Raw genomic sequence first — 8664 nt, 5'->3', positions numbered from 1 at the left:
ATCTGAAGATGGAAAATAAAGAATTCAAAGAAGGAAACGAAAAATTGAAGAAAGACATTGAGAAACTTAAACAACAAAAAGGAACAAGTACAGAAGAAAAAAACACTGTATGCAACTATCGCAGGAAGAGAACAGGCGCCAAAACATATTACCAAGAGAACGCAAATGATTGGAAACACACACACACAAAAAAAACATAAACCTACCATCTTCATGAAAGCAACAGAAAATGAAAATATTACCACAGTTAAGGCGAACTTTGTCAGATTAGTAAATCCCGCTAAAGAAAAAAAAATAAAAATGACAGCAATGAAAGAAACGAAAAATACAATAATTGTAGAGACTGCCTCAAATGCAGACATGGCTAAGATAATGAATAACAGAAACCTGCATCAGATAGTTAAAGTCGAAAAGCCAAAAAATAAAAAAAAAACGGTATTGATAATATACGATATTCGAGCGGAATACAACAACGAAGAGCTGGTAGAAACATTAATTGAACATAACTTTGGGGAAGAAGAAATAGAAAAAGCAAAAGAGGAAATAAAACCACAATTTAAAACGGGGCCCAAGAACAAAAGCAAATGACATCTCGTAATCGAAACGAGCGTCGGCATAAAAAAGGAAACTGATTGGAGAAGGTAAAATATATCTGATGTATGAGGTCCACGGAGTCAAGGACTTTGTGATAATCCCAAGAAGTTTGTTTTGGTTCGACAATGGTCACGTGAGTAAACATTGCAAGGAGGAGGAAACAATCTGCATACAGTGCGGAAAACATCGACATGAACGTTCAAATTGTATTGAAAAAGACAAGGCAAAGATCTGTATACCCTGCAACAAAAGAAAAAAGAAATATGAGGCTATATCAGAGAAGGACTGTGAGACTTACAAAATGTTTCAGGAGCGCACCATCGCATGGATAGACTATGGCGGTTAAGTATCCTGAAAAATTTATTTATAAACAACAGGGAAAAAACACGAAAAGTAAAAAGAAAAGCCAGTCCAATATAATAAGAGATAAAATTAGGTCTGGAAATAGAAGCAAGAATTTCTTAAAAGCAAAATTTGGAGATTGGCCAGAAAAATCAACACCAATCAGCAGCGCAGAAAACTATATTATAATAGATGGAGAATGTATCGATCTTGAAGATACGAACACTTGTGTAATGCATCTCATTAATCCTTATTTTACAACATTCCCAAAAGTTTTGCAAAGATAGTAGTTAAAAATCATTAAAACAATAAAATAGACAAAGTGTATTATGTAGATATGAAAGAGGGAGACAAAGTCATCAGAGTATATTACTCCTCGAATAAGTTTCGCATCAACTTCGTCCATATAAGATCAAATAAAGAATCGGCCCTGGAAGAACTAGAAATAGTGTTAAAATGTATTTTAACACAGGAGATGAGTAAAGATAAAATAAGAAAAGAAATTCTAGTCCCAGCACTTGCGATGGGCTTATGGGGCAAAAAGCCGCAAGAAGTAATCCAGAGACTATTCAAAACCATTAAAAAAATACACAAAAACTAACCCTAAAAATGAAAATAATGGACTCAAGTCTCCTCAGTAGCTCAAAATTGGCACTTGAATATTGCGAAAAAGAATGCAGCGAGACAGTTTGTCATAGGTACAATTGGAGTGAAGTTAGAAAAGACTTAGAACACTCACAAACAAAAATAATGAAATAAAGTATTAGAGAGATGAAAAATAAAACAGATTGGGACGCATGTGTCAAAATGGAGAGACTACTTATAGGAAGGGAAAAACACGAGAACAAAGAAATACCGAACACGGAAAAACTATATAAAACATTCAAACGCAGATGATCTTTGGAAGATTAGAAGAGCCTAAATTGCTAACTACGGCATTGAGACACTTAGTGCGACAACATATTGAACTCGGAAAAAACATAGTCTTCCCGCAGTTGGAAGAAGTGTATGAAATAGAACTAAAGGCAAATGGGATAGCATCTGATCCATACAATCTTTTAGAACATGTCAACAAAGTATAAAAAATAAGAAAAATGACAATGGACTTGCAAAAGGTGTATAGAGAGTTCGCTAAACAATACGGAAGCATCGTCTATGACCATAAAGCAGAGTGGCCACACTGCCAAGTCAAAATTTTTAATCCTTGACCATCAAAATGGTTGAATTAACTGCAAACAATATAATGAAAATCATGCAGATAAATCCGGAAAACTCAATAACGTTCATGGAGGAGATTCAAGAATTAATAGAAAAAGAGGAGATAGATATTATTCTCACACAGGAACCCTACACCAAAAACAATAAATTAACAGTAAGGGGATCCATGGAGGTTATCTATGCAAGAAAGAAACCTAAGAAAACTAGCACAGGTGATAAATCAAGCACGGGGGAGAACCGAACAAAAATAACGCAGGAGAGAAACCAATGGCGGTTATAGTAAATAGAAACAAGAATTTCAAAACATTAAATTTAATTCAATTTAGAGATCCGTGGACAATTAGCATCGAACTCAAAACAGAAATTGGTAATTATAAAATCATAAATTGCTACTGTCAATTTAGTCTGGACATCGAACCTTTTTAAATAAATTTGACAAAAATATGCGAAACATATATAAATGACGAAATACTTATTTTTATGGGTGCAAATGCCAAATCACCAATCTGGAATAGTAGGATTACGGATGAAAAAGGGAAAAAGTAAGAAGAAATGATCGTGCAAGATGAATTACTGGTTATAAATGAAGAAGGACATCCGCAAACATATAGAAACACGCAAGGTGGGGAATCGAATATAGACGTAACATTATCAACATTACAACTAAGCAAGAGAATATGCAACTGGAGGGTCTTGGATACAGCCACGTAAAGTGAGCACAATGTTATTATGTTCGAGATTGACGGTACAAATGTGAAAGAATATATGAAAGCACAAGAAAACACGCTAATCGACAACACCAAAAGAATAAACCGGGAAAAATTTTGGAGAAACATAAACTTACTGAATATAAATGATGATGATGATGTGGATGATTTGTCAGTAAATTTAGAAGCCGAAATAATAAACGCTATCAAAAGTTCAACAAAAACAAAATCACAATATGACAAACAGATTAAAACAAAAAAGATTGGAACGGGGAGTTGCAAACCAGAAAAGCAAGGAAATTATACCATGCGACGTGGGATGCCGAACTCAAACAAAGAAGACTAGAAAAATATAGAGATATTAAAAACAAATATCAAGATAAACTAAAAGAAACAAAATTGTTGGAAAGAAAGAAATAAAACAAAATAAGCTAAAAGTTGGAACGCATTTTTAAGAGAAAACATAAATCTAGACATATGGGGCGAACCATATAAAATAATTAGTAACAAAATTAAGAAGCCAAAAACACTTTTTACCCTAAAAATGGATAATGGAGAACATACCAAGGGTTGGCAAAATACAGTAGATTATTTAATGACAAAGCTCTTACCGACTGACGACCCAACTAAAGACAACGATGAACATAGGCAGACACAAAATTAGATGAAAATACCACCTAGAAATGATTAGCAAATAGGAGAAACTACGAACGAAGAGATAATATCATATATAAAAATGTTGAAAATCAAGAAAGCCGCAGGACCGGACAATATAAAATCCGAAACATACAAGGATCAAGTGGAGAAATGGGCACCATACTTATCGAGACTGTGCAACTTGTGTCTAAAACAGAGAAAGGTACCTAAAAACTAGAAGAAAGCCAATTTAGTCAAAACAATGACGACAAAATGAACGACGATCCAAAAGCGTATAGACCAACATGTCTCCTAAATACAATTGGCAAACTCTTCGAGAGAGTTATCGTAGAAAGATTAAACAAATACAAAGATATAGAAAATGATAGGCTACAACATGGTTTTCGGAAAGGAAGAAGTACTGAGACTGCAATAAGGAGACTTTTGGAACTGAAAAGGGTAAGACGGAGAAATATCAGGTAGTTAATACGTAGATATAAGTGGGGCCTTCGATAGCCTATAGTGGCCATCACTATTTAAGCAATTGAAAGAAATGGGAGTACCAAAGTCTCTTTATGAATTGATGATAGATTATTGTAACGATAGGAACATAACATGCATAGCACCAAATAAAATATAACTGCATATAGTACAAAAGGATGAATACAAGGATACATATCTGACCTTACATCTTGGGATATTCTAATAGGTCCATGTCTGAAATGTCTTAATCAACTTGAAGAAATAGAAGGAGTAGTTGGTTATGTTGATGACATAGCGATAGTGTTGTCGGCATCTTCAAGACACGAAGTGGAAAGAAAAGGAAACATAATATTAGAAAAGCTACAAAAATGGTGTTCAACAAATAATTTAACTCTTTTCCGAACAAAAACAAAGTATCCAATTTTTGGACATAAAATTCAAAGAGGTCCTATTCTAAAAATATCCAATAAAAATATAGAAAGAGTTAAAGAGTTTAAGTACCTAGGAGTATGAATAGATGAAAAATTAAATTAAGGAAAACATATAGAAGAGAATACGAATAAGAGCAAAAAAGCAGCACACAAATTACTAACAATAGCAAGAAGGGACTACCAAATCCCTAAGAGGATATTGCAAACCTACAACAAAACAGTGAGCATGCCAGTACTTAGCTATTTTGCCAGAGTCTGGTGCTACAGATTTTTAATGAACATAAAACTAAGAAAAACAATAAATCGGACACAAAGTGGGGTATTCATAAGAACCCTAAATGTAATAAAAAAACATGTCAACGGAGGCTCTACAGGTACTGGCTTAGGAAGAACCAATACATTTCCAGATACTAACAAGTAAGGGACCATATGGTTGTAGCGCAAATCAGATGCAGACATACGCCATCTGATTGAGCACGAAAAGGTATGGAGAACACAGAAATTTAAGGTGCTAAGGGCCATAGGGGGCGGAGCGAGGAAAGAGGAGACATTGAATGTCGGCAAATTGAATAAAGACAGGAATGACGGGAAAAGTTAATTTCTTGCAAACAGGGAAAGAAAGTCAACGAAAAGAAAGAAATTAAACATAACAAGGGCATCAAGGACGAACAAAGATCATAATCATGGTTCCCATCCGGACCGTAGTGTTGCCAACGTTGCATAACATTGATATGAAAGGTATAGCACAGTATAGCAATTAATGCACAAGGAAAAATAATAGTAACAGAAAAGACAATTGAAAAGATTCTGTACACGTGCGTAAAAAGGTTTAACGATAGTCGTGAGTGAATAATGTACATGAGGGAGGAAAAATATAGACATGAAAGTGAAAGGGGTACACATGATAACACAGAAACGAAAGTGTTTGGGAGCATCGTTCCATGATGATGATGATGATCGGTGTTCTGCCCGAAGGCAGGTTTTAAAGGACGGCAGCTACAGTTTAACGAGGGATCCGAACCTTTTGTGTCCCCACCGGGAATCGAACCCGTGACCCCTTCAATACAAAGCGAAGAGCTTAACCACTCATCCATCCGGGACATTATTGGTCCAGTGTGGATATTAATAGAGTAAAAATGTGGCCGGCCATCCTGCATATTGTGCCTAATAAGCCTTCGTTGCACAAGGCGAATGTCGAAATGATACATGGTAGCACAAACCAAATTTGCTTGCCTCATCTGTCCTAGTCTCACCGAAAGTGCCGATGTGGCCTCGGAATTAAAGATATAAACCCCTGATTGTATCCTTGACTAGAAAAATAAATAGACTGGAAGAAGACCCGGGTATTTGACGATGCAGTGTATATTGAGTATTCGCTGATTTCGTAGACAAGAAACCGCAAACGCCGCCTCGCCGCAGGTAGGATATATGTCACCAAACTCGGTGGGAGACAAGTGTATGGAAGCCTCCAAAACAGGGGACATTTTTTGTTTATGTTGTTCCATTGGCAATCGCTATAAGAGCTAACCGAAAGTTTTTTGTTCATAAAATACAATGTGCATATGTTTTCCACATGTGTACTCATGGTTTTCCTTCGAGATTTTCCAAGCAGTGATCTTATGAGAGAAGACAAAATCAGATGGCGTGGAACTACAAAATAAAAGAGGTACGAAGTAATTTGTCATGCTATGGGCCACAGGTAACTACGTATATAGGGGGCGTATTTGTAGGAAGTGAGCAGAGTGTGGGACGTAAAGGCGCGAGACACAACTAGTGCTTGTTGTTGTAGAAGTACAAGTGTTGAGCGGAGATTATGGGCTGTGTGTGCCACCACAAAGGGCAGTCAGGAAGTGGCATTGGACCGAGTGCTGGCATACTTTGGAAACTGATTTGTACATTTGTTGTGTGTGATTTTGTTAATGATATATTAGAAAAGTACCACACTAGATCAATATTGATCTGCTATTGGAATACGAGAAGCGAGTGATTTGAACGCAGGTAGAGCACAAAGATTGTGAGACGTTGTCGTCATATGTTGAAGCAATTCTGTTTATTATACAGCAGGCACGAATGTGATTTATAGGCGCGTCATATATGTGCCCAACAATCTGTAGTTGTGAAGTTGTTAGTAGATGTATTCGGCATTTCACAAGAAACACTACGCGGGAGGAACTTAACGTTGCAGAGCCGATTAAAACATAGTTGTGGAACGAAGAAAGTGTTGTAGATGTGTTTAATATATTAGTGATGGATGAAGATGGGACAGATGTTGAGGACATTGAAAGTGATTTCGGTGATGATACAGCGTTAGCAGAAGAAACAATATTGCAACCAGAACGAAGTCCACCAACCCACCACGAAAGCAGTGGGTCGTCATCTTCTGCTCCATCTCCGCCAAAGAACAGTTCACAAAATTCCCGGACAACAACTTGGCCGATGCATACAAGATCTGGACAAAGCAGCCGACAGGGCCGGAGCCGCCCCAGGTGTGTTTTCCTGGTTAGCGTTCGATATGTCACCGTGTCTAAAATTCACTAGCGTTATGACACAAAAACGCAAAATAAAAAATAAAACCGTCTTACAAAAATTTGAAAAGATACTCACAACACCTTGCAAATTCCGGCACTCCTTACAGAAACGCTTAAGTAATGCTGTACTCGAGCATTTCATCGCAATGAGACAATGCAATGCAAATATTCACTACCACACAATACGTATTTAGGCCATGAAATTGATCCACACAACACATTATCATTCACAGCGTCCAGATCATGGGTCACGTGTTTCAAACGAAGAAACAAACTGGTTTCGCGCAAGATTACAAATAAAGTTAGTACACGAGTCACCGTTGATACTGCTGCAGTTCAAGCATCCGCACAGACTTTGTTAACGAGATGAAGTCTTTCATTGTAGAGCACAAGTTGACTCCAGAGCAGGTTCTTAATACTGATCAGTCGAGATTTGCTAAAAAGTTGCATTCAGGCAGAACCCTTACCATTAAAGGAAACAAACCAATCTTTGGTGCCGTAGGTTCAGTTACCGCAACGGCGCATTCCTATATGATCATGCCGGTGATTAGGATGGACGGTACATTGCTTCCACACATTTATTTTCTTCTTTCGGAACACAGTGGTAACTTTCCAGCGCGCATGGTCGCTGAATTCCCCAATGTGAAAGCATATGCAAGCAGATAAGCGAATATGAAAAAATCGGGATTTGCAAATCTTCCTGGAAGAAGTTTTGCGGCCCGATCTTCAGGTAAGGATCGTGTTTTGGTTTCGGTTGACTTCTGGTTCTCTTTACAACATGGCAGTTCCTGACGGTATTCAGTTCTACAAAAAGCTGATTCCTTCGAAATGTACAGGCCTTATAGAACCCGCTGATGTGCTCTTCTTCCGTCCATTCAAAAACATGGTGAAGTTCGTCACAAATACGTTAGTGTTCTCCAGTATTAATGTGTGGCAACGTGAAAGCTTTCTCCGCCTTCAGTCATTTGTTAATTACCAGTTTTCCACTAGGCGATTCCAAAATATCATACGCTTTGCGTTTTTCAAATGTGGCTACTCCAATGAACATCCTGGACAGTTTGAAACACCTTCCGTATATTGCTTTGAGAAAGGGCTCACAGAGGAATGCTGCAGAGACGCGTGTGACCAGTTTGCTTTCATCCGCTGTGCTCACTGCGAGAAATGTTTGTGTGTTGACCACACATTCATTCGTGATCTTCACGTCAACTGCAATTAAACTACAAATGGTGCGTACTGTTCTCTATTTTCCTCCGTTTGTATTCACGCGGAAGTAACAATCACTCACGACTACGTTAATCCTTTTTAGGTACGTGTACAGAATCTTTTCAATTGTCTTTTGTGTTACTAATATTTTTCCTTGTGCATGAGTTGCTATATTGTGCTATATCTTCTATATCAATTTTATGCAGCGCTGGCAACACTGCGGTCCGAATGGCAACCCTGATTATGATCTTTCTTCCTCCTTGATGGCCTTGTTGTTTTTAGTTTATTTCTTTTGGTTGACTTTCTTTCCCTGTTTGCAAGAAATTAACTTTTCCCGTCATTCCTGACTGTCTTGAATGTTTCCTCTTTCCTCGCTCCGCTCCCTATGGCCCTTAGCACCTTAAATTTCTGTGTTCTCCATATCTTTTCATGCTCAATCAGATGGCGTATGTCTGCTTTTGATTTGCGAGACAACCATATGGTCCTTTACCTATAAGACGGGCCTTTAAAATGTGGACGAAA

Source organism: Thermobia domestica, chromosome 6, assembly GCF_964235325.1.
Source record: "Thermobia domestica chromosome 6, izTheDome1.hap1.1, whole genome shotgun sequence".
Lineage (NCBI taxonomy): Eukaryota > Metazoa > Arthropoda > Insecta > Zygentoma > Lepismatidae > Thermobia > Thermobia domestica.
Note: the sequence above shows the minus strand (reverse complement) of the source record.